Raw genomic sequence first — 22,507 nt, 5'->3', positions numbered from 1 at the left:
GGGCAAAGGTATTTTTGCCAGTAAGATAGCTGACCTCATTAGGAGAGCTTTAAACTATAAGTGAGGGTGCAAGGGGGGAGAGGTAGAGAGTAACCAGCAGCCCTGTGCGGGAGTGAGGGACAGGGTCAATGAGCAAAGAGCAGGGCAAGAGCTCCAGGACCTGGAAGTCCCCCTTAGCGCCCAAAGGCAGCAGTGGCTGCCATAGCTGCAAGTGTGCCCAGCGGGAAGACCTCCTTGGACAAGTAACTGTTACAAGAGGAGCTCAACAGGCAGCACAGTATCTGGGAAGGCGAGCAGAAGATCGATGCATGGTATTGTGCGTTGTCCCATGCTGATTGACGGCCTGCCTTCAGGCTGCACAAGAGGAAGGTAAGCTGGACTCCAACCTCGGGGTGACTGACACAAGTAACTCCCGAGATGAAGGAGACCGGACACTTGTCTGTGCTCGGGATAGAAGGAAGAACCCTCCCCCATCTCCTGAAGTGCCCCTACATAACAGACAGGATGCTCCAAGGTTGGAGACTGAAGAGCACATCAGTAATGGACAGGACCTAGGACAAGCCAACCATGCAAAGCTGACCTAACCACCTGCCTACATTAGAACCAGTGTCACCAGAAAAGCACATAAAGGTATTAGTAACTGGCGATTCTCTCCTGAGAGGCACCGAGGCACCCATTTGCCACCCAGATGATTTCTCTAGAGAAGTCTGCTGCCTACCAGGAGCTTGCATTTGTCGTGTCACTGAGTGGCTGCCGAGTCTGGTGAACCCTACAGATTATCATTTGCTCCTACTCTTCTGTGTAGCGTCTGACAAGGCAACTTAGAACCCTCCCAGGGGACTATTATGTCTGTTGGAGCAATGTTAAAAGGATCAGGAGCACAGCCTCTATCAGAGTCCAGTCAGAGCAAGGGGTCCAGGAAGGAGGAGACAAACTGAACAGCAGAATGCCTGGCTGTGTAGCTGGTGCCATACTCAAGGTTTTAGCTTCTATGATCATGGATCTACCTTTAAGAAGCTGGGTCTGTTGGGAGCTGATGGAATTCACGTGACCAAGCAGGGCAAGAGGGTCTTTGCCAGCAAGCCAGCCAGACTTACAAGGAGGGCTTTAAATGAGACTCAGCAGGAAAAGTGGATGGAGTTTTGAGCAACAGAGAAGAGCCAGGTGCTGCTGATGCATTGGGAACCAAGTGAGGAATACCCGAGAAAGGCCACAAAGGAATTGGGGCTTGATCCGCCAAAAAAGTGATGTGGTCGACAGCCCAACAGAAGTGCCTCTGTACCAATGCACGGGATATGTGTAAGAAAGAGGAGGAGCTGGAAGCCACTGTGCAGCCAGAAAGCTAACGATGTAATCACCATAGCAGAAACATGCTGGGACAACTCCGGAATCGATGGCTATAAAATGATGTCAGGGTTTGACCCTGACTAAATGCCAGGCACCCCAGCTCTCTCCTGCCGCAGACGTGCAGGAGAGGGGAAAGAAAAAAACTGTTAAACATACACCAAATTCATAAGTTAAATGAGATAGGACACTGATGGCAGGACGCACAGAACAGAAAAAGGGCAGACAGGCTCCAAACTTAAAGTTGCAAAGTGATTTAATTACCTAACGGAGTCGGAGGATAAATGAGAGGCAAAAATAAGCTTTTCATACACCATTTGTTCACTCACCCCCCTCCCTCTTAAGAATCCTTTTTCTATTCACCCCCCTCCCTCCTTCTAACCAACAGCTTGGGTAGGGGGCAGGGTATGGGGTATTTTCTTAGTCCATAGAGCAAGTCCATAAATCTATTCATCACCACAATTCTTCTACTACAAATGCTGTTTATCTCTGCTTATCTCTCTTTCTCTCTAGACAGTTTCTCTGCTCTCACCCCCTCCCTCTTAAGAAGTCATTCACCCCCCTCCCTCTTCCCAACCCAACAACAAACACGGGCAGGGGGCAGGGAAAGGGGTTTTTTCTCTGGTCAGTCCATCAGGGAGAGGGGTCCTCTACTTAGCCACGGGGTCCCTCCCACGAGAGACAGTCCTCTGTGAACTTCTTTGGCATGGGTCCAATCTCATGAGCAACATCCCGCCCGAATTCTGCTGCAACATGAGTCCTCTTGTCCATAGGGTGCAGACTCTTCCGAGCCGAGGCCAGGCTGCTTCCATGCCAGGAGCAAGGCCTTTCCTTCTCTTGCAAGGCCTTTGCAGCTTTAACTCTTTAGATGAGACTCCCACTGGATCACAGCTTTCTTCCAGGCATCCACCTGCTCTTCTGGAGTGGGCTGTGGGTGGATTTCTGCACCCCTGTGGACTCCATGGGTTGCAGGGGGACCACCTGCTCCCCCCATGGTCTTCAGCACAGCTAGCAGAGAGTTTTCAGCTCTGGCACCTGGAGCACCTCCTGCCCCACCTTCTCCACTGACCTTGGTGTCTCCACGCTATGCTGTTCTCCCTTCACATATTTTTACCTCCTCCTTCTCCTCTAGCTAAAAAGAAGCGCGTGCCTACCTTGTTTTGATTTCTTCTTAAATATGTTTTCACAGCGGCGTAACTAGCACCTCTAATTGGCCCAAACTTGGCCAGCAGCATGTCCATCACTTTCAGAGCCATCAGAGATTGGCCCTGCTAGACTTGGTGAAAAACTTCCAGAACTTTCACTCAGGACACACAGGAGCCATCTTTGTGCTACTCCCCACCCCTCAGACACTTCCTCAGGCCTACTACAACAGCTTCTGAGGGGTTTAAATCTCTCTTAGATGTTAAAGATACCTTGCTGATGTTCTGGGCTAAGCAAAACCACCACAAATGGTCAGAAGGAAGGAGAGGCAAGGTTTGCCCTCTATGTAAACCAAAAATAAGAGGGATTGACTGCACAGAGCTATCTTTGAAAGACAGCGATGAACAGGTTGAGAGCTTATGGGTGAAAATTGGAGGCCAAGCTGTTGCGTTAAGAGTAAGAAATTTGGCAGAAAATATAGCGTTCCAGCTGGTCCTCAGAGATCAGAGAGACTGGGTGCGGTTAGGCTTAATTTTCAATTACAACCAATTACAACCTTCAAAGACTGTAGAGAGAAATGACCTTTTTTTTTCTTACGAGCAAAGGGATCCCACAAAGAAGGTTATGATCCCATTCCAAAAAATTCCCTATTTCCACAGAAAACAAATAACAAGTGCTAGCCAAACCAAACAATTACTAAAGAGAATTGCTTTTATATTACCTTCTGTGCGGGATCTTGGGACTTTCAGAGCCTCTCCGGTCGTACGCTCCAAAGAGGCCAGAGGGTCCCAGAGGTCCCGTCTGATGGTGCCAAAACTGTTGCCTGGAAATAGAACAAAACCTTCCTGAACAACAATAAAATGATAATATAAAAGCAAACCTTTACTTGAAAACTTTCACGTACACAATATGGCAAAAAAACCCCACTCCCGGAATTAGACTTTATAAAATTGGGCAATTAGTATATCTAGCAAATATTGTCCAATTAGAAGAGTAGTTGGTTAGGTAATCTCCTCCCCGGGTTCTGTCCCATTGGAGCCCTCCCTCCTGATCCTCTAACTCTACCTGTATTATGTCTATGATACATGTTGCAAAATAAAATATCCTTGGCAAACTAACAAATAACACTAAATAGAATTTCAAGAATGCTTTAGTAAGACTTTGTTGGCTGTGGGAAAGAGACATGGAAAAGTACTAGAAGTTCCAACCATGCCTTAACAGTCTGCAAAGCTATAAATACATGAAGAATACATAAAAAGATAAAAATCTTTAGGCATCAAAAAGACATTACACGACAGGGAAGCAAGGCTTTTTCGGCTTGGTTAATTCAAATTTGGGAGCTAATGGGTACAGGCATGCAACCTGATGATACTGAAGCAAGGTTTTTGAGATCCTTGGCCCAAGATGTGGGCATTGAGCAGGTGTTCGTCAGGGAGGCAGGGCCCCTTTCTCTCTCGGATCGGCTTCTAACAAGTGTAAGAGAGAGGTTTGTTTACAGGGACAGCCTGCAGGAGCACCATCATAAAAAGCTCTGGAAGACCATCGAGGATGGGATCCAACAGCTGAGAGAAATGGTAGTGTTGGAGACACTTTTTTGGAGAGGATGGACAACACAATAATGGCCCTGACAAGGTTAGGTTCACAGCACAAATGGGGTGGAGCCTTGGACACCAGGGGCCATCTGAATACTCCAGTTTAATGGTGAACATGAATCTTGAGGGCAACTAAGAGACAGTGGGCTCTGTAGCAAGCAAACTCAGGAATTATGAGAGCATGGTCCATGGCCCGATGTGGACAGATATCTCTGCTGTAGAGACATGGGTTGAGAGTCTCAAGAATGACCAGAAAAAACTCAAAGAGGAGATTAGGGAGGAGATTAGGGAGGGAATTAGGTAGAACAGTTTCCATGTGGCACCAGTGCGAACCAGAGCCCCCGATGTCAGAGCCAGATGCCCCCCAGCCAAAGAGAGTGAATACCCCCCACGAACCAACTTGTGGTATTTTCCACTTGACCACAGAGAAGACATGAGATGGTGGGACATGAAACCTACCTGTGTTCTGGCAGCCCGAGTACAAGAACTGAAGGAGAAAGGAAAAGGGAAATCAGGGAGAGTGAGTGCAGTGCCAGTTCCCTGTGGGCAAGGATCTGACCCACTGGAAGGTACCTCCTGTATGTATTCACAAGACCGGTGTTAGAGGGGCCCTGCCTCTAGCCAGGTGGAGGCACCGGGGGACGACCGTGTCTACTGGACTGTGTGGATCTGATGGCCTGGCACGTCAGACCCACAAGAATACAAGGCTGTGGTTGACGCTGGCTCTCAATGCACGCTAATGCCACCGGGATATGTGGGGTCAAAAACAGTCTCCATTTCTGGGACGACAGGGGGTTCTCAAGAGCTGATGGTGCTAGAAGCTGAGGTGAGCCTGACCGGAAAAGACTGGGAGAAACACCCCATTGTAACTGGCCCAGATGCCCCATGTATCCTAGGCATTGACTACCTTAGGAATGGATACTTCAAAGACCCAAAAGGACATTGATGGGCTTTTGGAATTGCTGCTGTGGAGACAGAAGGAATTAAGCAACTAAACACCTTACCCAGACTCTCAGAAAAACCTTCTGTGGTAGGACTCTTGAAGGTAGATGAACAGCAAGTACCGATTGCCACCTCGACAGTGAATCACCGGCAGTACCAAACCAATTGAGATGCCGTGATCCCCATCCACAAGATGGTCCATGAGCTGGAGAGCCAAGGGGAGGTCAGTAAGGCCCACTCACACTTCAACAGCACCATTTGACCTGTGCACAAGTCTGATGGAGAATGGCGATTGACAGTGGACTATCGTGGCTTGAATTAAGTTACCCCACCGCTGAGTGCTGCTATGTCAGACATGCTGGAGCTTCAGTATGAACTGGAATCCAAGGCAGAGAAGTGATATGCCACTATTAACAGTGCAAATGCGTTCTTCTCCATCCCATTAGTATTAGAGTGTAAGCCACAGTTTGCTTTCACCTGGAGGGGTGTGCAGTACATGTGGAACCGATTGCCCCAGGGGTGGAAACACAGCCCCACCATCTGTCATGGACTGATCCAGGCTAAACTAGAGAAGGGTGAGAGTCTGGAACATCTGCAATACATTGATGACATCATTCTGTGGGGGAACACGGCAGCAGAAGTATTTGAGAAAGGAGAAAATATAATCCAGATTCTCCTGGAGGCCAGCTTTGCCATCAAAAAGAGCAAAGTCAAGGGACCTGCCCAAGAAATACAGTTCCTGGGAGTGAAGTGGCAAGATGGACAGCATCAGATTCCCACTGAGGTCATCAACAAGATCACAGCGATGTCTCCACCGACCAAGAAGGAAACGCAAGCTTCCCTAGGTGCCATAGGTTGCTGGAGAATGCACATTCTCGAGTACAGCCAGACTGTAAACCCCCTTTACCTGGTAACCCGCAAGAAGAATGATTTCCACTGGGGCCCTGAAGAGCAACAAGCCTTCGCCCAGATCAAGCAGGAAATTGCTCATGCAGTAGCCCTTGGCCCAGTCAGGACAGGACCACAGGTGAAAGAACGTGCTTTACTCTGCAGCTGGGAATGATGGTCTTTCCTGGAGCATCTGGCAGAACGTGCCTGGTGAGACTCAAGGCCGACCACTTGGATTCTGGAGCTGAAGCTATAAAGTGTCGCTGTTGAGCCGCTAGCAGAGAAAAAGACCCGGATTCTCAGCATGGCAAGAAAAAAGAGCGATTTATTATTTTGATTCCAACTTATATAGACTTTTCAGAGGTCACCCAGATTGGTCAGTCAGAAACCTCCCCCTAGGCCTGATTGGCCAGGCCTGAACTGTCCAAATCTCGAGGCACTGTTTTTAATAACATCCAAACTTTATCTTTTTTTTATAAAACACAGGAGAAAAATTCTCATGGGAAAGACCTGTGCTAGCCACAATAAAGGGTCCGAAGCCAACTACATCTTGACAGACAAGGAGATCCTGGCAGCCTATGAAGGAGTTCAAGCCGCCTCAGAGGTGATGGGCACAGAAGCACAACTTCTCCTGGCACCCCGAGTACCTGTGCTGGGGTGGATGTTCAAGGGAAAGGTTCCCTCTACCCACCACACCATTGACACCACATGGAGTAAGTGGATTGCCTTGATTACACAGCGCACCCATATTGGAAACCTGAATTGCCCTGGAATCTTGGAAATAATTACAAATTTGCCCAAAGGTGAGAACTTTGTTCTGACATATGAAGAGGAGCAGGAACAGGTGACCCATGCTTAGGAAGCTCCACTGTACAACCAACTGCCAACAGAAGAAACACGCTACGCTCTCTTCACTGATGGTTCATTTTGCATTTTAGGGATGAACTGAAAATGGAAAGCAGCCATATGGAGTCCCACATGACAAGTCACAAAAGCTACCAAAAGAGAAGGTGGATCCAGCCAATTTGCAGAACTCAAAGCTTTCCAGTTGGCCCTGGACATTGCTGAGTGAGAGAAGTGGCCAAAGATTTACCAATACACTGACTTGTGGATGGTAGCCAATGCTCTGTGGGGGTGGCTGGAAAGGTGGAAAAGGGCCAAATGGCAGCATAGAGGAAAACCAGTCTGGGCTGCTGAAGAATGGCGAGACATTGCCATTTGGGTAGAAGATCTACCTGTGAAAGCCCACCATGTGGATGCCCATGTCCCCAAGAGTTGGGCTAATGAGGAGCACTGCAAAAACGAACAGGTGGATCAGGCTGCAAAAATCGAAGTGTCACAGATAGATTTGGATTGGTAACACAAGGGAGAGTTGTTTCTGGCTTGATGGGTCAATGATGCCTCAGGTCATCAGGGCAGAGATGCCACCTATAAGTGGGCATGAGACTGAGGGGTGGATTTAACCATGGACAGTATCTTCCAGGTTATCCATGATTGTGAGATGTGTGCTGCAATCAAGTAGGCCAAGCAGGTAAAGCCCCTGTGGTATGGTGGGTGGTGGTCCAAATATAAGTATGGGGAGGCCTGGCAGATTGATTACATCACACTGCCTCAAACCCACCAAGGCAAGCACTACGTGCTCACAATGGTAGAAGCCACCACTGGGTGGCTGGAGACCTACCCTGTGCCTCACGCTCTTGTCCGTAACACCATCCTGGGCCTTGAAAAGCAAGTCCTTTGGAGGCACGGCACCCCTGAGAGAATTGAGTACGACAACGGGACTCATTTCAAGAATAGCCTCATAAACATCTGGGCTAGGGAACATGGTATCGAGTGAGTGTACCACATTCTTAATCATGCACTAGCTGCTGGGAAAGTTAAGCAGTGCAATGGACTCTTAAAAACAACATTGAAGGCGATGGAGGGTGGGACCTTCAAGCAGTGGGATCTGCATTTAGCAAAGGCTACATGGTTAGTTAACACCAGAGGTTCCACTTATCGAGCAGGCCCTGCCCAATCTGAACCCCTGTGTACAACAGATGAAGATAAGGTTCCGGTGGTACATATGAAAGGTATGCTAGTGACAGGAAAATGAATCCACAAACGCCAGAGGTTTATGTCCAAAAAGGAGACAGAGGAGCCCTGTAACTTTATTCATGATAAAGGGAGAGGTCATGGGCATTTCCCATGGGGTCTCTCTCAAATTGATAGAGGACACAGCCTCTTTTATCCTAATTCCCGGCTGCAGTTCCCTCTCTCTTTCCCCATTGGCTGAGGTACTTGAGAGGTACAGACTTCCTGGAATGCCTAATTAATATACATCCCCCCCTAATACAGACACCCTCAATACACATTCCCCTTTTCTTCTTCTTCTTCTTCTTCTTCTTGTGTCTCTGTTCTTGTAGTTTATTAACACAGCCTTGGGTAAGTCAAATTAGGGAAATTCCTATGGAAATCCTACCCAGTGTTTCTTCTGTCTCTCAGTATCGATCTTATTTACCAGCAGACTCAGGTCTTATTTTTACCAGTCATTTGTTTGTAAAGACACTTTAACTTTTGTTATAAAAGCTACATAACGGAGGAGGAAGGAGGTGCATTTGTAATTTACACTGTTTGCCTTTTTGGAGCAACCGCTACACGTGCTGAAGCCCTGCTTCCCGGAAAGTGCCCAGACAGCACTTTCTGATGGAAACTAGAGGATAGAATTATTTTCTTTTTCCTCTTTGCTTGTTCACTTGAAACTTTTGCTTTAGCTTTAGTAAACTGCCTTTCCTACACCTGTGAGTTGTTTTCCATTTTATTTTCTCTCCCCTGTCCGTCTGACAAGTGGGAATGATAGAACAGATCGGTGGGTGCAGCGACGCAGCTTTATCATTCATGGTCGGCCACCCCATGCTGCACAGAGTGGGGGACCGTCTGGGGCTGAAACATGCTGGGGGCACACGTGGCACCATGGCAGGCAGTGGAGCTGCGGGGGACTCGAGTCTTCGTGGAGGTGCGGCGAAGAAAGAAGTGTAGGATCGCAGCCTGTGGTTCCAAGGGATTTATTAGGGTCCACAGGCACAGGGCTAAGGGAGAGGAAGGGGGGCGGAGAGCAAGGGGTGGTGAAGGGCAAGGAACCGGAGGCTACGAACAAAGGGGTGCAGAGGATTAAAAAGGAGAGGGAAGAGGGGAGTGGTTAGCTCCAAAGAGCCAACCAGGGAAAGCCAGAGGGGAGGAGATAAGGAGGGGGAAAGGGGTTACAACCAATGGTTTACAGCAGAGGAGGGTATCAAACTCAGGAAGCCAATAATATACTCAGCTAGGGAGGGGTTTCTAGAACATAAACCATATACAGCTCATGTTAATATGCGTACCCTAAACCCTACTAGCACACTGCAACAGATGGGCACCTGGCATGCTGCCAAGGTCAACCCACCACAGATGCTTTTGATGCTGCCCAGGTGTTGCAGGAAAAGGGTCAGAGGTCACTCGAAATGATCTGATCTAATAGTTGAGTTCTTGTCGGTAAATTTATGTACATAAAATTTTTAATAAGTACAGATGGATTGTCAGTCAATAGCTATTTACTACACTTAATGTCAGTATGGTATAAAAGGTTATCACATAATCTTATGATTCTTAGGAAAAAAATATCACAGCCACCCATCAATGCCTGGTGTCAGGTAAGGGATCACTTAGCCTCGAGGGGTTACCTTGAGAGGTGTCCCTACTACTGCTATGGATAGGGAGCTCAACAGACCCTGATGGCTGCATATATTTATAGTGTCAAGTGGTTGACTCGCAGTCAGATTTTCTGCTGTGTTCATGCAGTTTTGGTCGCTTATCAGTCCATCCTCCAGCCAAACTGGTTTGCTGGCTTTGGTGCTGGTTTCTCAACAATAGCCTCACACAGTAGGATGAATTTGGATAATCCTACTAGTTGAGCATCATCCTGGGCCAAAGTTCAGCTAGTTTGAACAAGTGGAATGCATCCATGACAAAAGGATTAACCCTAGCAACGACCCCAGGGCACTGACAGCAGTAGTCAAGAGCATGGGGGCCCAGGGAGTGTTCTCAGTCCTGTCGGTGAGGAGAAAGGGAAGGAGGAGGAAGGCACAGATAATGTGCTTCAATAGCTGGCTGCGGAGCTGGTGCTGGAGACAGGGATATGGGTTCTATGAGCATGGAACCCTGTTTGTGGAACAGCATCTGCTTGGGAGAGAGGGGCTCCACCTCACTGAGCAATGCAAAGGTATCCAACTTTGAGCTTGTCAGGGTTTGACTCTGCCTAAATGCTAGGCACCTACGACATCTGCTCTTTCTGCTCTCTCCTGACGCAGATGTGCAGGAGAGGGAGGAAAAAAATGTTAAACACACCTTTACACTGGACTTATGAGTTAAAATAAAGCACTGGTGGGAGGAGACGCACCGAAGGCAGAACAGGTTGAAAACTTAAAGTTGCAAAGTGATTTATTAATCTAATAGTTGGAATATAAATGAGAAGCAAAAATAAGCTTTTTAGACACCGTTCCTTTACGCGCCCCTCTCTTCTTCTTAAGACACTATTTCTTTGCTTACCCTGATGCCTAAAATGCTGGTGAAAATGAAATGCAGACACCGCAGTATAGGGAAAAGGGTATTACCTTGGTTTAATAGGATCCCAGGTGCACCTTCGTCAAAGGTGGTACCATGACAAAAAGATCCGGGTACAACGCATATACAATTTTATGGACTTCACCAATTAGCATACCAATCTAAAATTCCCCAATAAGAAACCTAACAAATGAAGTAATTGCCCCCTTATTCTAATTACCTCCCCCCCCAAAAGGCTACAACTTAGTTTACAAAAACATGTTCCAGAGAGGAGGCTCCGTTCAAGGTTGGTGCCTCATGTTCTTGAGATTGTGGGGATGTTTCATCTTCCCTAAAGAATTCTGAACTAGACTAGAGTACAAGAGTTATAAACATGTGGGGCTAAGATACAGGGAGTAAAAAGTACAGGAATAGGAAAGGATATAAAGTATATAAAAAGGGTATAAAAGTATAATGAAAAAGGAAAAAAAAAACCATCAGGCATAATTTCCCCCCTTTTTAGAGACTAACAAGCCTTTACCTTGTCTAGTCTCTAAACTACACTACCTACAATATCAGTTTACACAACTAGCTATGGCAAAAATAATAACTACAATTACAATTATTATAAATGTCTCCTTCACCTAGGCTCAGTCTGGCAACCATGAAGTGAGGGCATGGAAGATATGGTCAAATTTCAAGGTGTAATTTTTTGAACCCACTTCATGTAGAATTTGAGTTCCCTTCCAAATTTCTTCCAAATTCTCTCTGATTCTCTCATCCTGGTCCACAAAGGAACAACAGCTGCCGTTAATAATATCACATACCCCTTCATGAGCACCGAGCAAGAATTTGAGAGCTATCCTGTATTGTGTCATTGCCCTTGACAGGCCGTGGACTTCTTCTTGCAAAGCTATAATTGCATCAGCAGTATGTTTTTTAATATTTTCAATAACACCTTTCCAGTTCAACTATTCTATAAGAGGGAAGGAGGGCTCTCACTATACTATGGAAAACTGTGGGACATTCAATGAGGGGATTAAGAGTTCTTTTCCCCCTCCTACGTGGTTTTTCAATTTGGTCAAATATTGTTAAATTTGGGATTACAACCCCGAGGGCACAGGCCTGATCTTTATCTACAGGTAGAATTTTCCAGGCCTTATCATCACATATCCAATACACTCCCATCCCAAAAGGCAGAGCTAATCTCCATCCCAACAACTTCATTTTTGTTACAGATCTTGGGTGAAGTATTTCTCTGAAGTTGGTCTTACGACAATATGGTGGAAGAACGGCCTTTCCTGTAGCATTCATGAGCACGCAGTGAACTGTATAGTTTCTACATTCCATCAGGCTGCTCAGGGGTATAGGAGGCAGCAAGGTGGTGTTGGGCTCGATTCATTGCCACTTTTCTGTATGTTCCTTTTCCATTGCAATACCAATCAATGACCATTTTCCCTTCCCATTTAGAGGTGGCAACTGGGTACAGATCCAGCAATTGCTCATATTAAGAGCTCTGGATACATTTTGCATCACAGTATTGTGCAACTCCTGGGCTGAGCCCTGAGTCATGGTTACCAATTGGAAAAACAACATACATGTAAAGAACAATTTAACCATTATCTTGGTTTGCATCAGTCTCTGTTTTCTCGGTGGTCTCAGGAGCAGAAGCTTTTTTCACTCTGGAATAGTGGATCCACAGTCCTTTCCCAGCAACCTTGACAGCAGTGAGAGTAGTCAGCAAGACTTGGAATGGTCTCTTCTACTTGGGTTGCAAGGGGTCACTGTCCCACCGCTTGATGTAGACCCAGTCTCTAGGCTGAAACGGGTAGACAGGGATGTCCAATCCTATAGGCTTTGACAGGACAACGAATCTCTGGAGCTTTTGCAAAGTGGAACTCAAAGCCATTAAGTATTTCTGTAAATCAGTTTTTCTTCTCATGTGAATTTCTCCCGGAATGTGTGGAACTTGATATGGTCTGCCATATAGAATTTCATAGGGACTTATGTTGTCCTTCCGCCTTGGTTGTATGCGGACTCTCAGTAAGGCTATAGGCAAAGCCTGAACTCATGTCATAGATGTTTCTTGACAGATCTTAGCAATTTGGGCCTTGAGGATTCCATTCATACGTTCAACCTTGCCACTTGCTTGGGGCCGGTATGGTGTGTGCAGGTCCCAAGTCCCAGAATTTTGCTAACTTCTTCGACCACTGTTGCAACAAAATGTGGTCCCCTATCTGATGACATTCTCAAGGGAACCCCAAACCTTGGAATTAAATGATTGAGCTAGGCTTTTACTACCTCTTTTGCTGCATTGGTGTGACAGGGATAAGCTTCAGGCTATCTACTGAATGTATCAACCAATACCAACACATATTTGTATCCTTCTTTATGTGGCATTTCAGCAAAATCTATTTGCCAGTAATCTCCCGGAAGATGCCCTGTCTTGGTCACTCCTAACACTACTCTTTTGGTTGTGTCAGGGTTGTTTTTGCAACAGGTTTCACACTTGCTTGTTACAGACTGCACGATATCAGTCATTCCTCTCTCTATCACTGTTGCAGTGTGCCAATAGGATTTTTTTGTATATTGATGTTGTTCCAAAGATTTCTCTCTGGCTGGAGTCTGCCATCTCATGCTGTATTCCCCTCCTTAGCTCCTCCCCTCTGGCTTTCCCTGGTTGGCTCTTCTGAGTTAACTATGCCCCCCTTCCCTCTCCTGATAACCCTCTGCGAAAGCCTGACTCGGGGTTCGCCATCTTAGCTTTCCAGCACCCCGCATCCTCCCCTGCCTCTTCGCCCATCTCCACCATCCTCTGACCCTCGACTGTGGACCTTAATAAATTCCCTGGAAATCCCAGATAGTGATCCTGCACTTTTTTCATCGCCACGCCTCCACAGAGACTCATGTCCCCTGCAGCTCCACTGCCTGCTGCAGCCATGTGCTTGCCTGGCGTGTTCTGGTCCCAGGCGGCCCCCTCCACGTTGCAGCGTAGGGTGGCCATTCATGAACTGCGAGACCACGTTGCCACATATCACTTCTTTCTTTGGATGTTTTAAAAGGATTTCTGTTCCCCAGTGTGTACCCTCATGTTCTCTTTGTGCTATTTCTCGAAGGATCGGGGGTGGGACTACAATCTGGCCTATGGGCGTAACTGCCCACTCACCCTCCTTAATTTCAGCCTTAAGAAATTTAATTACCTTTTGGTCACTCTGATCATATTTTGGAGCAAACCCTGTCAGATCTACTTTCTGCGGCACTACTGCAAAAATGCCTTTTTCTGCTATCCCTCCTGCCATTTCATCAGCAAAGCGATTTCCCACTTCAGGAGTTGTCTTCCCCTTTTGATGACTTTTGCAGTGCATGACAGCTACTTCTGTATGTTATAAATTAGGTCTCAATAATCAATCAGAGACAATGTCCAATTAAGTATAATTTGATTTATTTAGAGCAAGCGGGTATCAGCGAGGCAGCGCTGGGCAGATAACTGCGCTGAAATAGTCCGAACTCTCCTCTTTTATGCAGTCTCTATTTTCTGACCACGTATATCTTCCGGAGTTGGTACAGCCCCTTCATCATGTTGTTTGCTAGATGGTCTTATTCTTGCTCTTCGGTGGTCGTGGGAAACAAGTCCTTGTATGTTCGCAGTGTCGTCCCCCCCCAAGCAATGATTCTATATCAGCCCACTCCTCAACAAATACAGGATACAGGATGTGCAGGGTGGGGGTCTCCCTCCCCTTTCTATTCGGTCCTGTGGGCAAACAGGATGCCTTAACAGGATGTGTTGAGGCCCCTTTTCCTCTCTCTTGCGATTCTTGCGAATTCTTATCACATGTAGGTTTCCAGATGCTCTGCAGGAGTGCTAGGATTTGTTTTGCATGTTTAATGCCATTACCTTGAGCAGTCAGCAGGCCACGTTCCTTCCAAATAGCTCCATGGGCATGAACAACACTGCATATTTGGAATCAGTCCATATATTTACCTTCTTTCCTTCGCTCAGTTCTAGAGCTCTGGTCAGTGTGATCAGTTCAGCTTTCTGTGATGATACATCTGAAGGCAAGGCCTTTGCCTCAATTACTTCATCTGTGGTGGTCACTGCGTAGCCTGTCATACGCTTACCATTCTGTATGAAACTGCTCCCATCAGTAAAAAGTTCTCAATCTGGATTCTCCAGAGGCACATTTTTCAGGTCTGGTCTACTGGAGTAGGTCTCTTCTGTTGTCTGCAAACAGTCATGCTCAGGCACGTTATCAAGCAATGTGGATGACAAAAACATTGCAGGGTTTACAACAGATGTTGTTTTTAGAGTGACATTGTCCTGTTCCAACAACACAGCCTGGTACTTAAGCATTCTGCCAGGGGATAACTAGTGTCCCTCCTTTTGCTCCAGCACAGAAATCACGGCGTGGGGTGCATACACGACAATGTGTTGCCCAAAGGTGAATTTCCGAGCCTCCTGTATTAGGATGACAGTTGCTGCCACGGCTTTCAGACACCCTGGCCACCCTTGGCTAACACTGTCTAGCTGTTTTGAAAAATAGGCCACAGCTCTTCGCTGATCCCCAAGGTATTGTGCTAGCACTTCTAAAGCTACATTCTGCCGCTCGTATGTAAAAAGTTTGAAGGGCTTTGTTAAATCTGGCAGCCCTAAAGCTGGAGCAGACATCAAGGAATGTTTTAATTGTTTAAAGGCAGCTTTCGCTTTCTCTGTCTAGTTGATGGTTCCCTTTTCAGCTGTCTTAAGGGTTTCATACAGAGGCTTTACTAGTATTCCATACCTTGCCACCCAAAGTCGACAGCAACCTACAATACCGAGGAAAGCTTGCATTTCTCTCACCGTGTGGGGCTCTGGAAGCTGACAGATAGCTTCTTTCTGTTCTCTGCTAAGTTGTCGATGACCACAGAAAATTTCCAGCCCCAGGTATACTATAGTTTCTTTGGCAACCTGTGCCTTTTTTTTTGAGACTCGGTATCCGCCCATGCTCAAAAAATTCAAAAGACTTACAGTGAATTGGATGCAGTCATCTTGTGTTTCTGCTGCGATCAGGATGTCATCAACATATTGAAGGATTTCTCCTTTTGATTCTTGTTTTTTCCAGTCTTCCAGCTCCTTTGATAGCTGATGTCCAAATATTGTTGGGCTGTTCTTGAACCCTTGGGGTAGCACTGTCTAGGTGAGTGGAGTCTTTCTTCTTGTCGCCGGATTTTCCCACTCAAAAGCAAAGAGTTCTTGGCTATCTTTGTGGATTGGAATAAAGAAAAAGGCATCTTTGAGATCTAGGACTGTGAACCACCCTAGTTCATTTGTTAGTGTGGTCAGAAAAGTATAGGGATTTGGTACAACTGAATGTATGTCTTCTGTAATTTTGTTGATTGCCCTCAAATTCTGCACTAGCTTGTAACTCTTACTATCAGCTTTCTTTACTGGCAGGATGGGTGTGTTGTATTTGGACTCACATTCCACTAGCAGCTCAAATTTGAGAAATTTCTCAATTACAGGTGCTAGTCCCCTACGACTTTCTAATTTCAGAGGGTATTGTTTCTGCCTTACCGGTGTTGCTCCTGCTTTGAGTGCAATACTCACAGGTTCAGCTCTTTTGGATCTCCTGGGAAAATCACTGGCCCATACTATTGGAATAACCGCATCCTCAACTTCTTTAGGAATTTCTCCACAACATTCCTGGATGAGGATAGTAGCTGCTTCAACAAATTTAGATTCAGGAATTATAACGTTCACTCCCTCCTCCTTGGAAAATTTAATTTCTGCCTCCAATTTTTCCACTAAATCTCTGCCCAACAATGGTTTTGGAGAATTTGGCATATATAAAAATTGATGAGTCACCAAATGTTTTCCCAGTTTAAATCTTAAAAGTTGAAAGAAAGGCCTTGTTTCACTTACCCCTGTGGCACCAATTACATCTACAGTATCTTGACTTAGTTTCCCCTTTAAAGTATTTAACACAGAATATGTTGCCCCCATATTAACCAAAAATTCAACATCATCTTTCCTCAGCTTAATTATAACCAAAGGCTCTGCTGGGGTGGATAATGCCTTCGGTCTCTGTCAATTTCTATCCACAGCTAACTGAGAAGATGGGGGCGTCTCCTTCGCCCGCATTGGACACTCGTTCTTCCAGTGTCCCTTCTTCTTGCAGTTGGCACACTGGTCTTCAGCTAGAGGAGGGTGAGGTGGACCCTTTTTTTGTTTACCAACTGACTTCCCCTGACCCTGTTTCTTCTTGTAGTGGGGTTTATTTCCCTTATCTTCTGTATCCTTATCTGTTGAATCCCTATTTTGATATACTTTCCAGGCCGCATTCAACAACTTATTTATATCACACTCATCTAATTTTTGCAGCTTTTTCTTTATATCAGGTGTAGATTGGCTTGCAAATATGTAGGCTAAATGAGATTGCTGCAGCGGGGAATCCAAGTCTAAATTTGTGTATTTACGTGCAGCCTCTTTGAGTCTGTTCAGGAAATCTGTGGGGGTCTCATTTAGACCTTGCCTAATTTCATATCTTTTGGCCCAATTTATCGCTTTAGGAATAGCACATTTTAGTCCAATAACTATCCACTTTTGATGCTGTTTTAATCTGTCCATTTGCTCTGGCACATTGGGATCTCACTCTGCATCCATCAAAGGAAAAATATTACCAACAGGTCCTTGAATGGTTCCAGCTGTAATTTGAGTTTCTACAGCATTTACAGCAGCCTTGATGACTGTCTCTTTTTCTGTACTATCTAGTACTTCATCTAGCATTACATTTAGATCACTCTAATCTGGGTTTTGTGCCTTGATAGCTTATTCAAACCGCATGGCCACTTTCTCTGGGTTTTCTCTGTATGTCCTGACTGACTCTTTCAATTGTTGGAGTTCTCCGAGGGAGAAGGGAGTTTTGATATAAACCACTCCTTGATTCCCAACAGCCTGCCTTAGAGGTACTTCCAGTACAGGTTCTTCCTTCCTTGATTCATCTTTCTTAGATCTAGTACGTTTCGTGACCGGACTGGTAGCCCTGATAGCCTCTCGGGCTATTATTTTCCCCCTCTTCTTCCCAGTAGGCCCGCTGGCTGCCGAGGCTGCAGCCTCAGCCTCAGTTTCCTCTTCCTCCTCAGAGCTATCTGCACTGGATTCATCTGACTCACGCTTAATCTGGGTTTTTTCTCCCTCAGCCCTGCCACTAGTTGAGCAGCGGAGCGGGTGCCCCCTGACACTCCCCCCTTCCCCGGTCTGGGAGGGGCCAGCGGCAGACGTGCTTCCTTCTCTATCTCAATCTGCCCCGGCTCCACCTTTGCCTCCGCCCCTGTCTCCGCCTTCAGTGCGCCGAGAGGGTGGAGATTGATCTGCTCCTGCTCCGCCCCTGCCTCCACCCTTGCCTCTGCCCCTGCTTCCACCCTCAGTGCGGCGGGCGGGCAGGGATCTCTTCGCCCCCGCTCCGCCCTCATCCTCATCGTCAGAGCAATCTGGGGAGGGCGGCAAAGGAGGCGGAGGAGGCCACACCTCACCCGTCCCTTGCGCTGTATCAAGAAGGTGAAAGGGGGGTGCGGACGGCCGCAATGGCGGAGGGGGAGGAGGAGGAGGGGGAGGGGGCGCTGGCCAGCTTTCCCCTCCAGGCCCGGCTGGCCCCTGTTGCGGCTGGGAATGTGATACCCCCCCGCATAAAGCGGGTGCTACCAAATCCGTGTCTATCATATTTATCTCCTCATCCCTTGTTGGAGGCTGTTTTTGTCTATCGTTTTTCTTTTCCATTTTTTGTAAAGCCATCTCAAAGAGGTTCTCTTTCATTTGTTTGTACATCTCTTTTCGATTTAGAAATATAGAAAACAATTCTGCATATCTTAACTCATTAAACCTGCCCTGAACTCGAAGTTCTACAAGTAGCTTTGTAATAAGTTCATTATCCAGACTGCCTAAACGGGGCCATTTCTCTCCCCCCTCCAGTTTCAACACAGGCCACACCCACAGCGAAAGCCTAGTTAGTTTTCCCATGTACAGGGTGGTGCTTTTCCCTGTTAGCAGGTGCCAATATTTTAAGATTAAACCCAGTGGGAATCTTGTGGGATTTTTGGGTTGGTCGCTAATACACCACCCATATTTTGCTTATAGACGGAAAGAAACAGTAGGAAAAAGTTCCTAACCTAGAGACCGGTGCAAGAAACGAACCTGCGGGTTCCCACGCCCAGCAGAGCAAAGAAAACAAGCTTGAAAGACCACTCGCGCGCAGCTTAGAAACCGTGGCGAGATTTGAACTACCACCCTTCGGTAGTTGAACCCACATCCCAAGCCATGGGCCACAGCCCTCTTTGAGCTATGACCCCCCATGAGCCACTACGTGGCTCGCTGTGAGTAATAACAAAGAGCGTCCCCTTCTTCTCACAGCCCCCCTGCGGGAGCGGAGTAGGTTGTAAAAAAATCCCTCCTTTATGGCCCTTCTGGCCACACTCCCACTCTTGGAGATCTCCGCCAGATGCTAGCTAGCAATATAACCATAAAAAACCCTTTTGATCTTACCTCTCTTGCTGTGTTTCTGCGGTAGGTTTTTCGGAAACTCCCCGGTTTTTGCGATCTCGGACCACCACTTCCCTCCCTTAGTGCCGGCAAGGGGGGGTACAGCGGGTGTTTCTCAGTCCAAAATCGGAACTTGGGGTCCCTTCTTCTCCTGCCTGGCTCGCCAGAACTGATGCCTAAAATGCTGGTAAAAATGAGACGCAGACACCGCAGTATAGGGAAAAGGGTATTACCTTGGTTTAATAGGATCCCAGGTGCACCTTCGTCAAAGGTGGTACCATGACAAAAAGATCCGGGTACAACGCATATACAATTTTATGGACTTCACCAATTAGCATACCAATCTAAAATTCCCCAATAAGAAACCTAACAAATGAAGTAATTGCCCCCTTATTCTAATTACCTCCCCCCCCAAAAGGCTACAACTTAGTTTACAAAAACATGTTCCAGAGAGGAGGCTCCGTTCAAGGTTGGTGCCTCATGTTCTTGAGATTGTGGGGATGTTTCATCTTCCCTAAAGAATTCTGAACTAGACTAGAGTACAAGAGTTATAAACATGTGGGGCTAAGATACAGGGAGTAAAAAGTACAGGAATAGGAAAGGATATAAAGTATATAAAAAGGGTATAAAAGTATAATGAAAAAGAAAAAAAAACCCATCAGGCATCAATCCCCTTCCCTCCTTCCACCCAACAGCTTGGGTAGGGGGCAAGGTATGCGGTATTTTCTTATTTTATAAATCTCTTCATTACCACAATTCTTCTACTACAAACACTGTTTTTCTGCTCACCTTCCTCCCTCCTTTCAGCCAACAGCTCAGGCAGGGGGCAGGGAAAGGGGTTTTTTCTCTGGTCAGTCTATTAGGGAGAGGGGTCCTCTACTTAGCTATGGGGTCCCTCCCACGAGAGACAGTCCTCTGTGAAATTCTTTGGCATGGGTCCAATCTCAAGAGCAATATCCCACTCACATTTTGCTGCAATGTGGGATTTTTGTCCATAGGGTGCAGACTTCCGAGCCAAGGCCAAGCTGCTTCCATGCCAGGAGCAAGGCCTTTCTCTCCTTTGCAAGGCCTTTGCAACTTTAACTCTTTATATGAGACTCACACTGGATCACAGCTTCCTCCAGGCATTCACTTGCTTCTCTGGCATGGGCACCTCCCCGCAGGCTGTGGGTGGATCTTTGCACCCTCATGGACTCCATGGGCCGCAGGGGGACCACCTGCTCCCTCCATGGTCTTCACCACAGCGAGCAGAGGGTTTTCAGTTCTGACGCCTGGAGCACCTTTTCCCTGTCCTTCTCCACTGACCTTGGTGTCTCCATGTTGTTCTCCCTTCACATATTTTAACCTCCTCCTCTAGCTAAAAAGAAGTGTGTGACTACTTTGTTTTGATTTCTGTCCTAGGTTGCAATATGGATGTATTTATTATTCTATTACCTCAAAGCTGTGGGGCACTGGTTGTTATCTCCTGCTATGACTCACCCCTGATAACGGGTGATGGGCCATCAAGAAGCCACCACATGACTCATGGATTTATCCTATTGTGAGATGCTTCACCCAGGAGAGAGGAGCCAAGCATTCCCACCTGGATATAACCTGGCTTTGGAACTGCCCAAGTCAGCCCTGTCTACTGGATTCCCAGAGGACAAGATCTATGACTGGACCTTCTTGTGGAGACCAGACCTTCCACAGGATCACCGCTTCAAACTAACTACTTCCCTTGGACTGTTACCACCACCCTAACAGGGTGTCAGGTTGTATCTGACTCTGTCATTGTCTTTCCTTGTATTATTGCCCTTATTTTAATTTTCCTATTAAATTATAATCCTGACTTGCGATCTCCCACTGGTTTGTTTTCAAACTAATACAATTTCTTCTTAAATATGTATTCACAGAGGTGTAACTAATATTTCTAATTGGCCCAGGCTTGGCCAGAAGCATGTCCATCACCTTCAGAGCCATCAGAGATTGGCTCTACTGGACTTGGTGAAAAACTTCCAGAACCTTCACACAGGACACACAGGAACCATCTTTGTACCATTCCCACCACTCAAACACTTCTTCAGGGCTACCACAACAGCTTTTCAAAGGTTTAAATTTCTCTTAGATGTTAAAAATACCTTGCTGATGTTCTAAGCTAAGCAAAACCACCAGAGAGCTGACTGACAAATGTAAATCCCAATATGAAGGAGACTGGCTGCTTTCTGTGCTCAGGGTAGAAGGAAGATACCTCCCCCATTTCCTGAAGTGCCCCTACATAACAGACAGGATGCTCCTGGTTTGGAGACTGAAAAGAACAGGAGTAATGGACAGGATGCAGGACAAGCCAACTATGCAACACTGACCTAACCCTCCGCCCACGTTAGAAACCGTGTCACTAGAAAAGCACATAAAGGTATTAGTAATTGGACATTCCCTACTGAGAAGCACCGAGGCACCCATTTGCTTCCCCGACAATCTCTAGAGAAGTCTGCTGCCTGCCAGGAGCTTGCATTCATCATGTCACTGAGTGGCTGCTGAGTCTGTTGAACCCTACAGATTATTATCTGCTCCTACTCTTCTGTGTAGCATCTGACAAGGCAACTTAGAACCCTCCCAGGGGACTATTATGTCTTTTGGAGCGATGTTGAAAGGATCTGGAGCACAGCCTCTATCAGAGTCCAGTCAGAGCAAGGGGTCCAGGAAGGAGGAGACGAACTGAACAGCAGAATGCCTGACTGTGTAGCTGCTGCCATACTCAAGGTTTTAGCTTCTATGATCATGGATCTACCTTTAAGAAGTCGGGTCTTTTGGGAGCTGATGGAACTCACCTGTCCAAATGGGGCAAGAGGGTCTTCACCAGCAATCTGGCCAGACTTACAAGGAGGGCTTTAAATGAGACTCAGCAGGGAAAGGGGATGGAGTTTTGAGCAACAGAGAAGTGTCAGAGCCTTCTGAGGCATCTGGAACTGAGGGGAATACTTGAGAAATGCCGCAAGGGAAATGGGACTTGATTGTCCAAAAAGTGATGCAGTCGACAGCCCAACAGAAGTGCCTCTGTACCAATTTAGGCTGTATGTGAAAGAAAGAGGAGGCACACTGCGGCAGGACAGGGAGCGGCTTTGGCGTGCGGTGTAAGAGACACTGACTGGCTTTGGTATATAGTGTAAGAGACAATCTGTCACCAAAGCCTGGCCTGATATAAGAAAGGATTTTGTTTGGGTCACCGGGGAGGGGAGTGATTTTGCAGAGAGTTCAGCGGCTATGGGAGGGTAATAGCCCACAGGCAGCGGGAGCAGGGGCTGGAGAGGTGTCAGAGTGGGCCCCTGGAAGAGTTGGTTCGAAAGGCACATTAGGTATATGAAAGATACAAAAAGAGGGATGAAGAAAAGGGAAAGGTACAGGCAAGGATAATGGCACTGTTTTTACAACCCCCGACGGGAAAAAATGCAGGGAGCCCCAGGACCAAAGGGAAGGGGGCGGCCACCAGGACAGCGATTGGGAAGGAATCAATGTGCCATTGGTAAAAAAGAGCATTATAAATGGATTTTAAGGG

The 22,507-nt window shown here is 46.7% G+C and overlaps 1 protein-coding gene and 1 pseudogene across 1 annotated transcript in view; both read left to right on the top strand.

The window, feature by feature from the left end:
• The window catches only part of LOC146425645 (uncharacterized), a 154,850-nt gene that overhangs the window by 45,046 nt on the left and 87,297 nt on the right, over window positions 1-22,507 (top strand). The window lies entirely within an intron of this gene.
• On the top strand, window positions 6,409-7,106 carry LOC146425648 (uncharacterized; annotated as a pseudogene).

The sequence above is a fragment of the Lichenostomus cassidix genome, chromosome W, assembly GCF_008360975.1.
Source record: "Lichenostomus cassidix isolate B80296 chromosome W, HeHo_3.0, whole genome shotgun sequence".
Classification (NCBI taxonomy): Eukaryota; Metazoa; Chordata; class Aves; order Passeriformes; family Meliphagidae; genus Lichenostomus; species Lichenostomus cassidix.
The sequence above is the reverse complement of the archived record's forward strand: the minus strand, read 5'-3'. Positions and strand labels throughout refer to the sequence as shown.